Source organism: Lemur catta, chromosome 11 (genome assembly GCF_020740605.2).
Source record: "Lemur catta isolate mLemCat1 chromosome 11, mLemCat1.pri, whole genome shotgun sequence".
In the NCBI taxonomy this organism is placed as follows: domain Eukaryota; kingdom Metazoa; phylum Chordata; class Mammalia; order Primates; family Lemuridae; genus Lemur; species Lemur catta.
The window spans coordinates 59,042,326-59,058,507 of record NC_059138.1 but is presented as its reverse complement, the minus strand read 5'-3'; positions in this window follow the sequence as shown (position 1 = coordinate 59,058,507).

The following is a 16,182-nucleotide window of genomic DNA, read 5'->3' as shown; positions in this document are numbered from 1 at the left end:
GGAAATATTTTTGTTTCTGTTTCTGTTGAATCTGAAGTATCATATAATAGCAAGCATAAACATTTTTTTCAAATAATTTCAATTGAAGCAATATTTTTGAAGGACTCACTATGTGCCAAGTATCTTAACCTCTACTCCTCTCAGTTAGTATTCAAATATACTAAATATATCCTCATTTTAAAACTACTATACTGGACTACATGTTTGTCTCCCCAAAATTAACATGTGGAAACTCCAACCCCCAATGAGATGGTACTAGGAGATGGGGCCGTCAGGAGATAATCAAGGTTAGATTATGTTATGAGGGTGAGGTCCCCAAGATGGCATTGATGCCCTTATAAAAAGAGGGGGAAGCAAATTATCTCTCTCGTGCACATGCCAAGGAAGGCCATATGAGAAAATAGTCAGGAAGTGGGTCCTCATCAATAACACCAACATCATGCTGGCACCCTGATCTTGGACTTCTATCCTCTAGAACTGTAAGAAATAATTTGCTTTTTAGCCACCCAACCTCTGGCATTTTGTTACAGCAACCTGAACTGACAAAGACAACTATAGTTTATTGGTTATTTTCTCTATCCCCTCACAGAGAAGACGCACAAAAGAGTTCTTGTATCCTATCGCCATGCCTTCACCTCATATTTATTCTTTCATAATAATTACTTTATGGTGTTTTTAAAATATCATATGTTTCTTAAGAACAATTTGAGAATTCTTAGATATACAAAGAACGATCAACATTGCACTACCTAAAAATAACCTTCAAATGTGGTGAACTTAATTTCAAATTACTCATAAAACATATTTGCAAATAGAAAAATAGTTTTATATCTACCTTATCAGATTCACAATGGGGTCATTTTGAACATTCTCTTTTTTTTACAGCTTTATTGAAGTATAATTGACAAAAAATTGTATAAATTAAATGTGTACATGATGTTTTATATAATATACATTGTGAGATGATTACCATAATCAAGCTAAGTAACCCATTCATCACCTTAGTTCCCATTTTCAAATGTTCTCTCTTTAATAAAGCTTCTATATTTATAAAGTTTGATAAAAATACTTTTGTCAGTTCATAAAAAAAGAAATTCCTTTAAAGTTAAATTTACCAAGATAGATTAAACTTGGTCTCATTTTTTACGTATATAGTTCAACTCTGCTTTTTCCATATATTAATAAATCATATATTGTATCTGTTTTCTCCCTGCTATAAAATTTTTTGCTTGATAATTTCTTTTCCTTAAAACTTTGTAGTTGTTGTCCAACAATATTCTACATTCAGTTTTGCTATAGAGGACTATGTGCCAAATCAAGTCTGCTTTACCTCTATGTAATGTGTTTTTTCTAACATGATGTCCACATGATTCTTCCATTATTATTTAAGAATAGTAAATCCATTAAGATATATATTCTTTTTAAACATTTATATCAGCCATTTCCAGGAAAATATTTTGTACTTATGATATAAATTTCCAAGTTTTTATTTTAGAAAATATTTTAGTATTATATATTTATTGTTTTTTCTACTATATTAATTGTCATCTCCTCTCCTTAAACATCAATGTGTATCTTGAATTCCTTTTTAAGTCTTTTATAGTTATTATAACTTTAATTATATAATTATATATATTCTTCTTGCTGTGGTAACTACTGATCTCACCAAAATACAACGGGAATGTTATAGACCTCATCTACCTTGGTGTCTTAGCAACATTTGGCACTATTGACCCTCTCCCTGGCATTCTTCTTCCTTAGATTTTGTTAAATCACAATCTCCTGGTTTTCTTTTTATAGCTCTGAATACTCTGTCTCAGAATCTTTTATTATGTTTTTTCCTATCCTTCTGGACATCAAGCACCTTCTCACTCTAGTTTTTCTTTCTATAAGACCTCATACATTTCCATGGTTTTAAATATGGCCTATTTATTATTCATGCATTTTTCTTCTGATCACATTTCTTTTCTAAATATTTCTTTGAACATCTCATATGACTCTTAAGGTCATTATTTCCATAATGGTGGTCAAGACTGTCTCTTTCTTTTCAGAGTTCACTTTCTAGTTATATAAGTACCTTTACTTACTATTAGGTGGTGAAGCGCTGGGAGTCCTCTGGACATAGCTTTCTTCTTCATCTAGAGAAGGCAAATTTTCCTCAAGCCTTGTAGGTTCCACCACCCAAATATATTGATGTCTTCATTTTCCCAATTTCTATTGATACTACTGTATTTTAAGCCTCTCTACCTTTCTTTTCTGCAATGCTGACCTTTTAGTTCTTTGACTGTGAGGAGATCTTTCTACCTTCATGGTATTCACACGTGATTATTTTTCATAGAATGCTTCTCCTGACCAGCTCTTTGTGAGATTAATTATTAGATTTCTCAGCTCTGTTGCACATTTTTCTAAAAGAGCCTTTCCTGAAACTTTAATTCAAAATAAGTTCCCTACTAAAATCTAAGCTTGATTTTCATAGTGTTTTTTTCAAAATTAATAATTTATCATTTATCACCACTATGAGGGGATCTACTATGTTTGTTTTGCTGACCTCTCTACACACAATACCCACCACAATACCTGGCAGATAATAAATAGGCAATAAATATTTCGTAAGTGAATGTATATAATCATCTATTGAATATCTATACTGAATTCATGTATTGAAAGATTAATTAAATGGAAGGCATTATACTAGGTGTAGTCTCTACTTTCAAGAGATTTTAAATGGTACAGACTGATAAAACATAACAACTCATATTTATATCCTAAATATTCAGAATAAGAATAAAATCATACTATATAATAGCTTGCAATAAAACATGAGAGGATGTGAAGATTCTAATATAGCCAAACATTTACCTTCAGACATTCCTGAACCTACTAACCTTCTAACTAAAGTAGGTTAATCTATATCAATAAAGATCTTAATATACAAATTGATTAAAATCAAAAGATTTGAATGATTGTATTTACTACTTATATTTAAATCATTATAGTTTCCAAAATTATACAAAGTCCAGGAAAGTAGGACCAATAAATGAAATATTTTCAATGTAGAGTGATTTACCACCAAGTCCTAATTCATTCCTGAATGTATAATGGTTGTATACTGAAGTATATTTTGAACTGAACATTTAAGGCAATGGTTATTGATTTGGAGCCAGAAGCTCAAAGGTGACATGGACAAAATTATATTTAAGTAATCTGATTTAAATACTCTATTATTTTCAGTGAAAAATATAATCTCCTTGAAGGAGAAATATTAATAGCATCTTTTTTGTTTGTTTTTTACTGAAGATCTACAATTCCTAGAACATAGTACAATTTTAAAAAGATCAAAAATTATTCAATCTGTGTTGAGCTCTTATTATGTACAAGTTTTATGGTACTTATGTTAATTATTCCAACACACATTGAATAAGGTAATACCATAACCAAGTTTTCTATGGATAATGATATTGATGCTAAAGAGATTAAGGAACTATGCCAAGGGCATACAGCTAATGTTATTTTTTAAGAGAGAACATAGTAAGACATAGGTTATTATTCAAAACAAAAGGAAGAAAAAGAAATGAAATCTGGAGTCATTGACTATAAATGAACTTTTAACCTCTGCACCACACTAAATTAATGTACCTTTCTATATTTATTATTATAAACTAAAGTCTAATATTATTATAATTAAAAATGCTACCTTTGAATAAAACAATAACATGTTTGTATTTGCTTTTATTGGAAAAATGCAAATTAAACAAATAAAAATTATACATTTAGGGTGTTTGAAATGAAATCTCCCAATTCCAACTTGCTAGACCACAGAAATGCATGTGGTAATGTTACCTACCAAATTTAGACCAAGTGTCAATGTTACATATATGATAACATTTAATAATATATATAATAAAGAAGTTAAGAGAGCTAATAAAGAAAAATATTTTTATATAATACGTCTAAAAGTAATAAAAAGAAAAATCAATACAAAGACATTACAAACCATTTTCCAATCAACTGATATATCCACATATGAAAACAAACAGGATGTAGGGATCATTTATTTTTGCTAACTAATTTAAGAAAAACAATGATTAAATATGATGGATTTAAGAATTAGATGTATCTTGGGTGGAAGAGAGTTTTATTTATCAATATTGCAAAGTTTTGACAGCATCATTCATGGCTATTTCAAATACAATGGGCACTTTTGTAAAATCTGTCACGTGAGCAGGAGTTTCAAAAATACTTACTTTAGAGATTATTTCACTCCTAAATTAATGCATAATGGTTGACACAAATATGATATAACAATAATATCATCAAACTTGAAAGAGAAAATAAGCCATTGGGCCAGGGATCGGGTGAATTTCATTTAAACATCAGATTTCATAAAATTACCTTTGCAGTACATTTTTTTAACTAACAAAAACGATTTGCAGAAATGATAGCACATAATATAATTTTGATATACTATTATGAGTTTTTCATGTCCTTTCACATAGACTACTAGACTACATAGAATATATGTATATATTCCACTAATAAATTTAAAGGACAATATACATCTTGTACATCTTTTCTGTCAGCAGCATCTATTTAGTAAGCCATCTCATCTGAAATTCTATTAGTGGGTGTATTTATATGTATGCTGTATTTTCTCTTCCTCTCTCTTTTGCTCCACCTACCTCTTTCTTTCTCTCTCTCTGTTTTGTCTTTATTTTAGTACTTAACTGGTAATACCATATATATGCACTAAGTATCAACATTTAAAAATAACACACAATTAGAATGTTTACAATCCAAGGTTTTTTCTATTTGTATTCAAAAATTAGATACATATATTTTTATCTGAAATGTCAGAATTTTGAGATGCACCATTTATCAAATGAAAAAAAAAATAAGGGAGTAGCACTCTGGGCTTTCTTGAGTCTCTTTTTATAGTTCTTCCATAGACTCACTTGTGACCTTCAGAAAATAGAACTCAGTTGAGCTGACTGTAAAACTAGGATAGTCATACTGACCTATCTTCCAGGGTGTTATAAGACTCCATAAATCAGAGCCTACAAAGTTCTTTAAGGTTCTCAGATGAATTGTGTTATACAAGGGTGAAATGTCAGCGTAGAAAAACTGCTTGTACCTTTTATACGTCAGTTATTACCAAATGGGCACTACAAAATATTATCACCTCACACCTTCATAAAATTATTCTCATTTTCTGAAAGAAACTAAATAGTGTAGCCACTTTAAAACAGGATGTTTAATAGATTGTATTGACCTCACAAAACTATTTCTTTATCTCAAGTATTCAATTAAACTATGTTGCCCTTTATCTCTGATAACTAACATAAATAATCCCTTTTAAAACAAATTATGGATTAATAAGTGCATTTTATGCATTTGCATGTTTCAGTGTCTTTGCTTGCTTCCCAGATATGCTATTTGGAGTTGATTAACAGCTATGTCATCTTTGCCAGCCCAATATATAAGAAGTTGGTGGTATATTTTAAATCATCTATATTCAGAGTTGAAAATTAATTTTACTTTGATATTTTTTTAAACATCCACTGATTAAACTTAAACAGCTAAACATCTTAGGCATTTAACTTCAATGTTGTGTCCTCCCCTATCAGAGCAAAATTGGGCATTTTCCTATACACAATAGAGGAAAAAAAGCAATTACTATCAATCAGTGACTAAGCAACAGATTGGAGTATTTAGAAAGACTCATTCATACACAGATTTGCAACAGTGTTCAGCTCCTCTGATTAGATTCCATAGATTTTAAATTGTAGCTAATTAGGCTGTCATAGGTTCATTAATGGCTCTACTGATTCAGCACTCCCTCACCTGCATGCATATTAAAGCTCATTAGCTCCCTTGTCTAAAATACCACCTGCATTAATTGCTACTGATGCACCAGGACTCTTCAGAAGGCTCTTCTGACAAGGATTCTACCTGCTTGTAGTACCCCGTGCCCCTGAAAGCTCTTCAGGAGAGCTCACACATAAAGTTCATGGTGCTGCACACGTTGGGGAGACTGCAGCTGTTGTAAGGGCAGTCAAGCCTGTTTTACGCTTAACAGCAGGATATAAATAATTAGTGATGCCTGTGCTGTAGGGCTTAACACAAGACCAGTGTATCCCATTCTAAGCTTCTACTAAACCATCCCTCTCTACAAAATAAGCTCCGAAGTCGTCTTTCTTTTGATTCCTGATTCTTTAAGCAGCTTCCACAAAATGCTAAGACTAAGCCAGAAGAGAAAGAACACTGTAGCTTTCTTTCAGTTCATGTCCTCTGTCCCTTGTGTATGTGAGATGAGCCTCTGGCTAGGTCTTTTGAAATGATCTCAGTTCATAGCAGCCTGAATCGGTGCCAACATCAATTAACCAGTTATGATCTCACATATTTTAAAACAGCTTCCATCCGTAAAGTCAAAATAACCTTTTACTTATTTATTTATTTATTTAATTTTGATCTTTGTCATTCCCTCAGAGACGCATCTTTGTGGCAAAAGAATATTGAATTCAGAGTTACCGATAGACTCTAATGAGAAATCCAACTACTCATGTTAAGAAAGGAATCCTACTAAGGATGAGCTGGTAAAAACAGTAATGGTTTTGAAGTTGGCTAATGGTAAAACTAATTCTTATTTTCCAGTCCTTCTCTGTTTTTTAACTTTTTCTCCTTAGTGCTAAATCTTTTAATAGAAGGCTGCTATTAACTGCATGTTATGATTTCTGGAAGTATTTCTGTGTCTTCCAAACTTATTATTGTAATGACTTTTTGATTTAAGTATTTCAAGGATTGAGATTGTCAAATTAGAAGAAAAATATGTATTTGTATGACTATATCTACATAAATATTTATATACAGTTGATAAATCTTCTACTTTTGCCTAATTTAAATCTATAAAAAATAATGTATAACCAAATTCCATACTTCATACAAATATATGTAAAGAATTACTCTTCCATATAAGTTGTATTTTCAATGATCACTAACTTTTTTAAATTTCAAAATATTAAGGAGGTACAAATGTTTGTGGTATTACATGTATCGATTTAGTTATGCTTGAGTCAGGGCTATAAGTGTGCCCATCACCCAGATAATGTTCAGTGCACATGTTAGGTAGATAGATGTTCACCAACCCCCACCTTCCCCTTCCCCCCTGCTTGATTTCTACCGTGTTTTCCTTCCCTCAGTGCACATGTGTGCTCATGGGTTAGTTCCAATTTAATAGTGAGTACATGATATTTGTTTTTCTATTCTTTAGGAACTTCACTTAGGAGACTGGTCTCCAGTTCCATCCAAATTGTTGCAAAAAGCCTTAATCCATTCTTCTTCGTGGCTGTATAGTATTCCATGATATACATATACCACTTTTTGTTAATCCTCACATATACTGATGGACACTTGAGTTGATTCCATATGTCATATAAATATATGAGGGCTGTCCAGAAAGTATTCTGCCATTGTTAGTATAACTAGAAGAGAATTACTCTCCCTTATAAGTTTTATTTTCAATGATCAGTAACTTAAAAATTATGAGAAAATGGAAAAATGAACTAAAAACTCTATTCGGAAAATGTGCTTTTGGTCATAATGATACAATTTATTTTTAGAATATAGATAATATTAGGTATTTATTTTATGTATAATTTCAATTTTATCCCATGATTTGAAAAATAACATAATTTTCATAAAAAGGGTTAAATAAAGCAATAAAAATACAAGTGAAGTTTCATTGTATAGACAAGGTATCAATAGCATAAAAATACATTTATATTCATTATATTCCTCTGGAATTATATTATTTCATATAATCAAATTAATTCAATAATAAATATTCATTGGATAAATTGTTAATAATTTCACAGAACTTAATACCTACCTATGTTTTCAGATGCCTCAGTGAACTCCTGATATTTGTTGTGTTGGTAGTGGTTTTAATATTTCATTTGGCATAGGAGTTGGCAGAAATCAATAGCTACTTAAGGATACAAGGGGAGAGGACCCCACCAAGTTCATAGCTATAAGCAAAAAAATCGTACCTCTAGGTCTTATTCAGATCCCACTCCATATGTGTCACTCGTACGGATACCAAAAGAACAGAAAGTAATTACCAATATTTCTTGTTTCCTAAGAGAATAGATAATGTATTGGCTATAATTATATCTGGAACAGATGTATTAGTAAAATAAATAATAATAGTTTCAAGATTTTCCAGCAATTTATCCCAAACCCAGGTCCAGTAGATCTTAGACAATAATCACCTTGTAACTTCCTTCATTTCTCAGGGTGGGTGCCCATCCTTCAAGAACACTACCAGTAAAGAGCTCCTTAGAGCCCAAATCTCCAAGATAACAACCGATTATAGACATTTGCTCATGCTGAAGGACTGCAGTGCATTTTTTTTGTGTGTGTGGAACAATTTTCCAAATCCACTACTGAATGCAGCCCTCAACTAGTTAAAATGTAGAAGGATGTTTCTTGTTTTCTGTACATAAAAATCTTGGCTGACACGGCAAGCATAAAAAGGATAAAATAAATGTAGCATTATGCAGTGTAATGAACTAGATGCTTAGGAACAGGTTGAGGCCTGGGGAATTCCTACTGCAAATTAACTGTATCCTGTACGGTACGGTAGGGTATCAAGAAGGTAAGGAGGGCTTCCTCGGTGCCAAGTCCCTAGGATTGGTTCACTGCCTTCCTCCACTAAAAGCCCCAGTTCCAATCACAGGGGCTTCCCTCTCTAGGATGGGACACCCAGTCTCTCTCGATACTTAGGCTCTTTTACTTCTAGACCCAGGGGTCTTAACGCTATTCCTTATTGGCTTTTTTTTCTAAGATCTGCCGATACCTTTTTAAATTGTGACCTCACAAAACCCTATTCAACCCCAATTTGAGTGTGCCGTCTGTTTCTTAGGATTGTGACTGATGTAGACAGACATTCAATAAATATTTGTTGAATGAATGAATGATGAATGAGTGAATTCAATTGTTGAAATAATTTTATTTTTCTTTAATTCACCCTCCATATTATATCTATTTTGTAGTCTGTTATTTATTTCTGCTCTTTATTATTTATTTCCTTCAACTTATTTGGGTTTATTCTTTTAGTCTTTATCTTCTTAAAGAGATTGCTTAAAATAAATGTTCATTCTACTATATTTTCTAATATAAACTTTTAAAACTTTACACTTACTCCAAATACCATCTTATCTGCATCAAAGCCTTTTTTTATTTATAAGCATTTTTCTCAGTTTATCTTGTAATACTTCTTAGACCAATGAGTTATTTAGATATATATATTTAGCCCAAATTTATAGAAATTTTTGTTTGACTTTTCCTGTTAATTTAAATTTTATTATAGTCAGAGAAAATTGTATATAATACTAATTTTTGATATCACTGATGCTTGCTTCATTTTTTTAGTTTCTCATAGTATTTTTTTATTTCAAAATATTATGGGCATACAATGTTTTTGGTTACATGTATCAATTTTGTTATGCAAAACAGTAGATGCTGGCATGGATGCACAGAGAAAGGAACATTTATACACTGTTGGTGGCACTGCAAATTAGTATAATACATCCTCTATGAAAAACAGTATGGAGATTCCTCAAAGTGGTTGCTTCATTTTTAAAGTTTTTTTTTTTCTTTCTGTGTTTCCTTTTGTATCATTTCTATCAACATCTCTGAGTTCACTAATCTATCTACTCACCCATTATTCCTATCCAGTCTATTTTTTATCTCACATATTCTAGTTTTCATCTCTAGAAGTTTGATTTGGGTTAGTTTTATACCTTCCATGTCTCTATTTAACTTTTTGAACATCTAGAAATCAGCTACAATAATAGTTTTGATATCCTTTAATATCCTATTTCCAACATCCCTTTCATGAAAGTTTTGGGTCCTTTGAAGTTAATTTTTCTCCTCAGTCATATAATTCTGCTTGTTTACATGCCTGCTAATATTTCATTGGGTGTCAGACATTATGAATTTCACCTTTTGGATTCTCAAATTTTCTTTTATTCCTATAAATATTCTTGTGCTTTTTAGGGGACACTAATGTTACTGAAAGTAGTTTGTTTCTTTCTAGTCTTGCTTTAAGATACATTAGACAAGACTGAAGCAATACTTAGTTAAGGTCTCATTATTTATTGCTCATCACTAAATGCAAGATTTTTTTGCATAATCCACCCAATGCTCTCTGTAAATCATGAGATTGTTTGTTTAGGTGGTGTTTATAGGCACAGGTACTACTTCCTGCCTTGTGTGAACTCCAGATACTCTCCTAATCCTTTTGAGGTGGTTCTTTCCACAGCCTAAGGTACTCTTCTCACATAAATCACATAAACCGGTTGATCAGTACTCTAGGGAATACTTAATGGAATACTCTGTAGATCTCCCAAGTTTCCTATGGAGCTCTTACCTCGCCAGTACTCTGATATGTGAATAATAGCCACCTTGATTTCCTTGGACTCTCAACTACATCTGCTGAGCTCAGAGCTCAACAGGCTTAGGCACTGCCAGGCTTCCCCATCCCTGCCCTAGGCTGGAAACTCTCTCAAGGAAGTCAACTGGGGCAGTTGCAGAACTCACTTTGTTTCCCATCTCTAAAGACTCACTGCTCTTTAATGCATGATGTCAAGTGCATTAAAAAACAGTTATTATACGGTTTCCGGTTGTGGTAGTTTCAAGTGATAGAATAAATTTAGCCTCTGTTTATCATTATAGGTAGAAACAGACCATTAATAAATGATGTTTGAAAAAAAAGAAATGAATGAGAAATTAAGTACTTAGTAATTCAAGTTCTGTTTGTTTTTAAAATGACAACTCCTGGAAAGTAGAAAGCAGCTGCTAATCATTTGGTGGCTTCTATGTCAACAACACTGACTCCCCTTATAATGGAAACAGCTGGTGGCTGCTAACACAAATCCTTTTATTTATTGTCATTTTGTTTTGTTTTTCTCCCTCAGATTATCTAATCTTTTCAGTGCCATAATTGTCAGAGACTATTGATTGCATAGACCATGGGAAATTAACTACCTTCTTATATCAAAAGGTAAGGAAAGGCCGGGCACGGTGGCTCACGCCTGTAATCCTAGCACTCTGGGAGACCGAGGCAGGCAGACGGTTTGAGCCCAGGTGTTCGAGACCAGCCTGAGCAAGAGTGAGACCCTGTCTCTACTAAAAAAATAGAAAGAAATTGCTGGACAACTAAAAATATACAGGAAAAACTTAGCTGGGCATGGTGGCGCATGCCTGTGGTCGCAGCTACTGGGGCGGCTGAGGCAGGAGGATTGTTTGAGCCCAGGAGTTTGCAGTTGCTGTGAACTAGGCTGATGCCATGGCACTCTAGGCAGAGCAACAGAATGAGACTCTGTCTCAAAAAAAAAAGGTAAGAAAAAACAAAAACCATATTGAGGAAGAAGTACCAAAACCTTGCTCTGCAAATGACCATTTATATTCACAATTTTTTGACATGTTCTTAAGTTAAAAGTTCACTTAAGAATTTTGGAATGTTGTATACTTTTTCAATAGCTTCTTTAAATATTTAAGGGATGTTATTTTCCAGAAGGTATATATGATGCCAATAGATATTTAATATGAAAAGTAAAATAAAGTTGTTACCTGTTGTGAACTGTCTAGTGCAGGGCTCCCCAACCTATGGTGAGTTGTATAATTATTTCATTATATATTACAATGTAATAATAACAGAAATAAAGTCCACAATAAATGCAATGTGCTTGAGTCATCCCCAAACCATCCTCCCCACCCCCATCTGTGGAAAAATTGTCTTCCATGAAAATGGTCACTGATTTCAAAAAGGTTGGGGACTTCTGGTCTAGTGGAAAGTGGGTAGGAAGAGGAAGAGTCACGAGAGAAAATCTTTTCTTTGTTACTAAGAGTACCTTACTGTGTATTTTCTATTCTTTTTTATCAATATCTACCACAATTAAAAATATATTACCTATGTAGCCAAGGACATGTACAGACTATACAGCCCCAGCCACCCAAGATATAAATGAACAATTTATAAGATCTAGACTCTAAACTGGCATTTGGATGAGAGTAACAGCTGATCAAAACAATCCTTCAGCAAACAACACATTATAATGGTCATAGATGTGGGAAAGCAATTGTTGGCACTTCATTTCATACTTTTCTGTCCTACCTGGAATAATGCAATTAAGTGTCTAATGCCAGCATCACTATAACTTTTACAGAATAGAAGTTCAAAACCTTTTTCAGATTCCTAATTCAGAAAAAAGTCATTAAGTGTCTCAGCATTTGAGACCTATTTTAGCACTTTTGATTCAATTTAATAAGTAATTTACTATGTGCCAGGGACAGCATGAAGTACTACAGGTGATGATAGTGATAATATCATTACTAATTGTGTCATATATATATTATTTTTATATTTTATTATAATCAGGTTACTAATCATGTTACTAATAGATTAAACCATATGAAACTGATTTAGAGAAAAATTGTAGTTTCTCATACTTAAACCATATAAATAGGCTAATAAGCTCACAGTCTGAGGGAAAAAAAATAACATCTGAGTAAATGGATGTCATATAGTTTGATGAGCATAAGAACTTACATTAAACATATAAATGCCACAAAGCATTTTGGCAAACATGAACAGGGAAGGCTTTATAGAGGAAGTAGACACAGGAACTGGGTTTTTATGATAAATAGGATTTCATGAAGATGAGAAAGAGAAGACATGTTTAAGGTATAGATATATAACATGGTAAGGATCATTTAGGTACATACACACATTTGGGATCATAGAAATATAAGTAGGAAAGACACATGAAAGCAGAAAACAGATCTTTAAGAACCTCAAGCACCATTTTGCATTCATCAGTCAAGAACCCCAATTCTCACCCGAAATGTGTTCATGATTTAGAAAATGCCCACCACAGGTACTTGCTTTTACTGAATTCCCTGAGTCAGATAAGCAAAGCTACAGGTACAAATATCTACCAATGAATTTCCTTTTCCTTCTGATTATTAATGCTGACATGCCCACAATTTCAGAGGAATTTTTATATGTTGTGACATCATTTTGTCACTACTGAAAGATTAGCTTTAGTTTTGTTTATATTAGACTCAAACTTGATAAATTAGTAGTATGGAACTAATTTGTTCTTCAAAACAATGATATAAACAATGGATAAAGTTTCTGAGTTGTACCACTAAGCAAAATTAATCCATAATTATTCACTGATTCAACAAATAATTGTTGAGCATTTACTGTGTTCCAGGCAGTGTTCTAGATGTGTCCCTATACCAGATTTTCAAATTATTTCTTGCCCAGGCCAATAAACTCTAGGAAAGTTCTAATGGACCAGCTTCCTGAGCAATGCCAAAGGAGGAGCTTTATTGACAGGGAGTTTTGTGTAAAGCACAAAAACAATTCCACATATGACAGTACACATTCATTTATTATATGGTCTGAAGAATGAATGTCTGTATAAATAAATATAGATACTATTTTCACCCCAAAATTATTATCCTCAGTAACAAGAAAATGTACATTTGAAACCCATTCACAACATTAAGAGGATCAGACATGGGATATTCTAAATATGGATCTTAATATTTATGAAGGAGAATGTGTTCCAATCATAGGAAGTATAAGTTAACTTTAGATCTTACTCTTGGTGAAGTAATGTATTAATTGGCATGCAGTATTCATATAAAGGGATCAGCCAAGATGGCTAACTAGAGACATCACTTGTCAGATCGTAACACCTGGAAGGTAGACTATTGGTCTAAGGAGAGTGGAGAGCAGTTGCAGCTCAGGTGTGTATCACAGGGAGAGACAACAAAGGCATCTGGGGATTCCACCAAGAAAAACTCAAAAGCTGAGAAAGATGAAAACAAAGAGGAGAAGACAGTGGTGTGGACCAAACCCAGAGAGGCTTGGAGCCTAATGAAAGGGTAAGGGGGGTTTCCTCTCCCCAACCCAGATACCTTCAGCAAACAGCAGGACACAAAACATATTGGAGGTGCTTCCACCCTCCACGAGTCCAGGCATGGTGGGTAAATAGGAATAGCAGGGTCAACCAGCAAACCCTAGGAGTTTGGGTGTTCAAAAGGGACACCCCATAGGAGAGCACCACAAGAGACCAAAGTGCTAGCTTTCCTACATCTAGACAGTTCCTCCTCTGCACCTTCTCCAATCACAGTATCAGAGAATGTAATTTTAGCTTAGGCTAGCTGGTGGCTGCAAGTCCCTCACCCCCATTACAACCATGAGAGTACTCTGAACCAAGAAGTACATAAACAGCTCCTTCTCTATTGCAGGTGTGTGTTCCCAGCTGAGCCTGCCACTGAGAGTGGGGTCAGCATGATTTACAAGCTTCCTGCCTGCTGGTGTTTCATGGGATCATGTGCTGACAGCTTAGACAGGTGGGCCAGACCAGGTGCCCCCCTGGACATGAGAGCAGTGCAGGGAGATGCAGAGGACAGGTCTCTGTCCTAGACTCGGGTGGTGAGGAAGTTCTTGCAGACGTATCCAATGGGAGAGTGTGGAAGGACACTGAGGAATGGGGATCTGTGAGTGCACTCATCCCCCAGCCCCACTGGAGAACCACCATATTGGATTGGGTATGACACTTGGAGTGAATTAGCTTAGCCCTTGGTTCCCATGACAACAAAATGCCTGTGGCATGCTGGATGATGGGAACAATGGCCTCTCCTCCCACTCATTACAATAGGGAGTACAACTTAAGCCAAGAAACTCCCCAGTGGCCACTTCTACCCAGTGGGAGTGTATCCCTGGCTGAGTCCCCTGTGAATAGAGAGACCAACCTCTCTCCACCTGCGGTCTTGTGTGTAACAGGGTTGCACAATTTGGGATCCCACTATTCACCAGTGACCCACAGAGACGCACACTAGTGGGTCAGACACACAGACTGAGGGGTAGTTCAAGAGCCAGTCCCGGGTGGTGAGGAAGCTCATGCAGACTGATCTGATGGGAGAGTGCTGTGGAGTTCCATGGAGGAAATAGGGAGGGCATTCACCCCACCCAACAGGGAAATGTTGCTGGTTGACAAGGGCAGAAAGAGCCTAACCTGGGACCTTAGCACTCAAGCAATTAGGCCCCTCCCTCAGGAACAGCCTTCCCAGTTTGGAGAGATTGTACTGAACTTCATGCCAGCGGCTCCCCCTAGCAGCCAGATAAGCTACCTCTGAGACCCACCAAGGCTTTGCAAAGCCTCTCAGGCTCTCCCAATCCTACCATGAACTATCTTGCTCCTCCCCTACTTCAGGGGGAGTAGAGATCAGGCAACCCCTGGGAGCTACAAGGTCCCTCCTAAAGTTTGGGGCATTTGTGTGCTCCACCTAAGGCACCAGAGCTTAACACAGGCCCAAAAGAACATCTCAGCAGCTGGCTCTTCCATGAAAACTTCACACAAGATGGGGGGAACAACCCCATAACTAAGTATATCACCTTCCAACTCAAGCAAACAGGGAGTTGCTGATTCAAACTCACAAGTACCACCCAACATTTTGGAGATTAAGTGGGGGACATAACTCACTACAATTCTAAATGTGTATGCAACTAACATAGGTGCACCCAGATCCTTAAATCAAATCCTTCTATTTATTTATTTATTTATTTTTATTTCAGGATATTATGAGGGTACGCAAAGCCTTCTTGATCTAAACAAAATGATAAGCAGCAGCACCGTAATAGCTGGGGACTTCAACACTCCTTGGACAGAAGAGGACAGATCCTCCAAACAGAAAATAAACAAAGAAACAATGGACTTAAACAGAACTCTGGAACAAATGGGATGAACAGAAATTTATAGAACAGTCTACCCCCAAACCACTGACTATACATTCTTCTCATCAGCTCATGGAATACTCTCTAAGATTGATAACATCCTAAGCCACAAAACATGTCTCAAAAAATTTAAAAATATAGAAATTATACCATACTTCTTCTCAGAAACATCTTTTATTAATTCTATTTTTACTTGTTCCTTTAAGTTTGATGGAGTAATATTTGCAATCAGATTAGTGTAATTATTATTCCAAATTAACATTCTTAAAATTAATGGAACAAAATCTAGTAGCAAAATTGTTTTTACTAATATCCATTACAGTTATATCTTTTACTTAGCAAAAGTGGTAAAAGAGAAACTTAAGAGC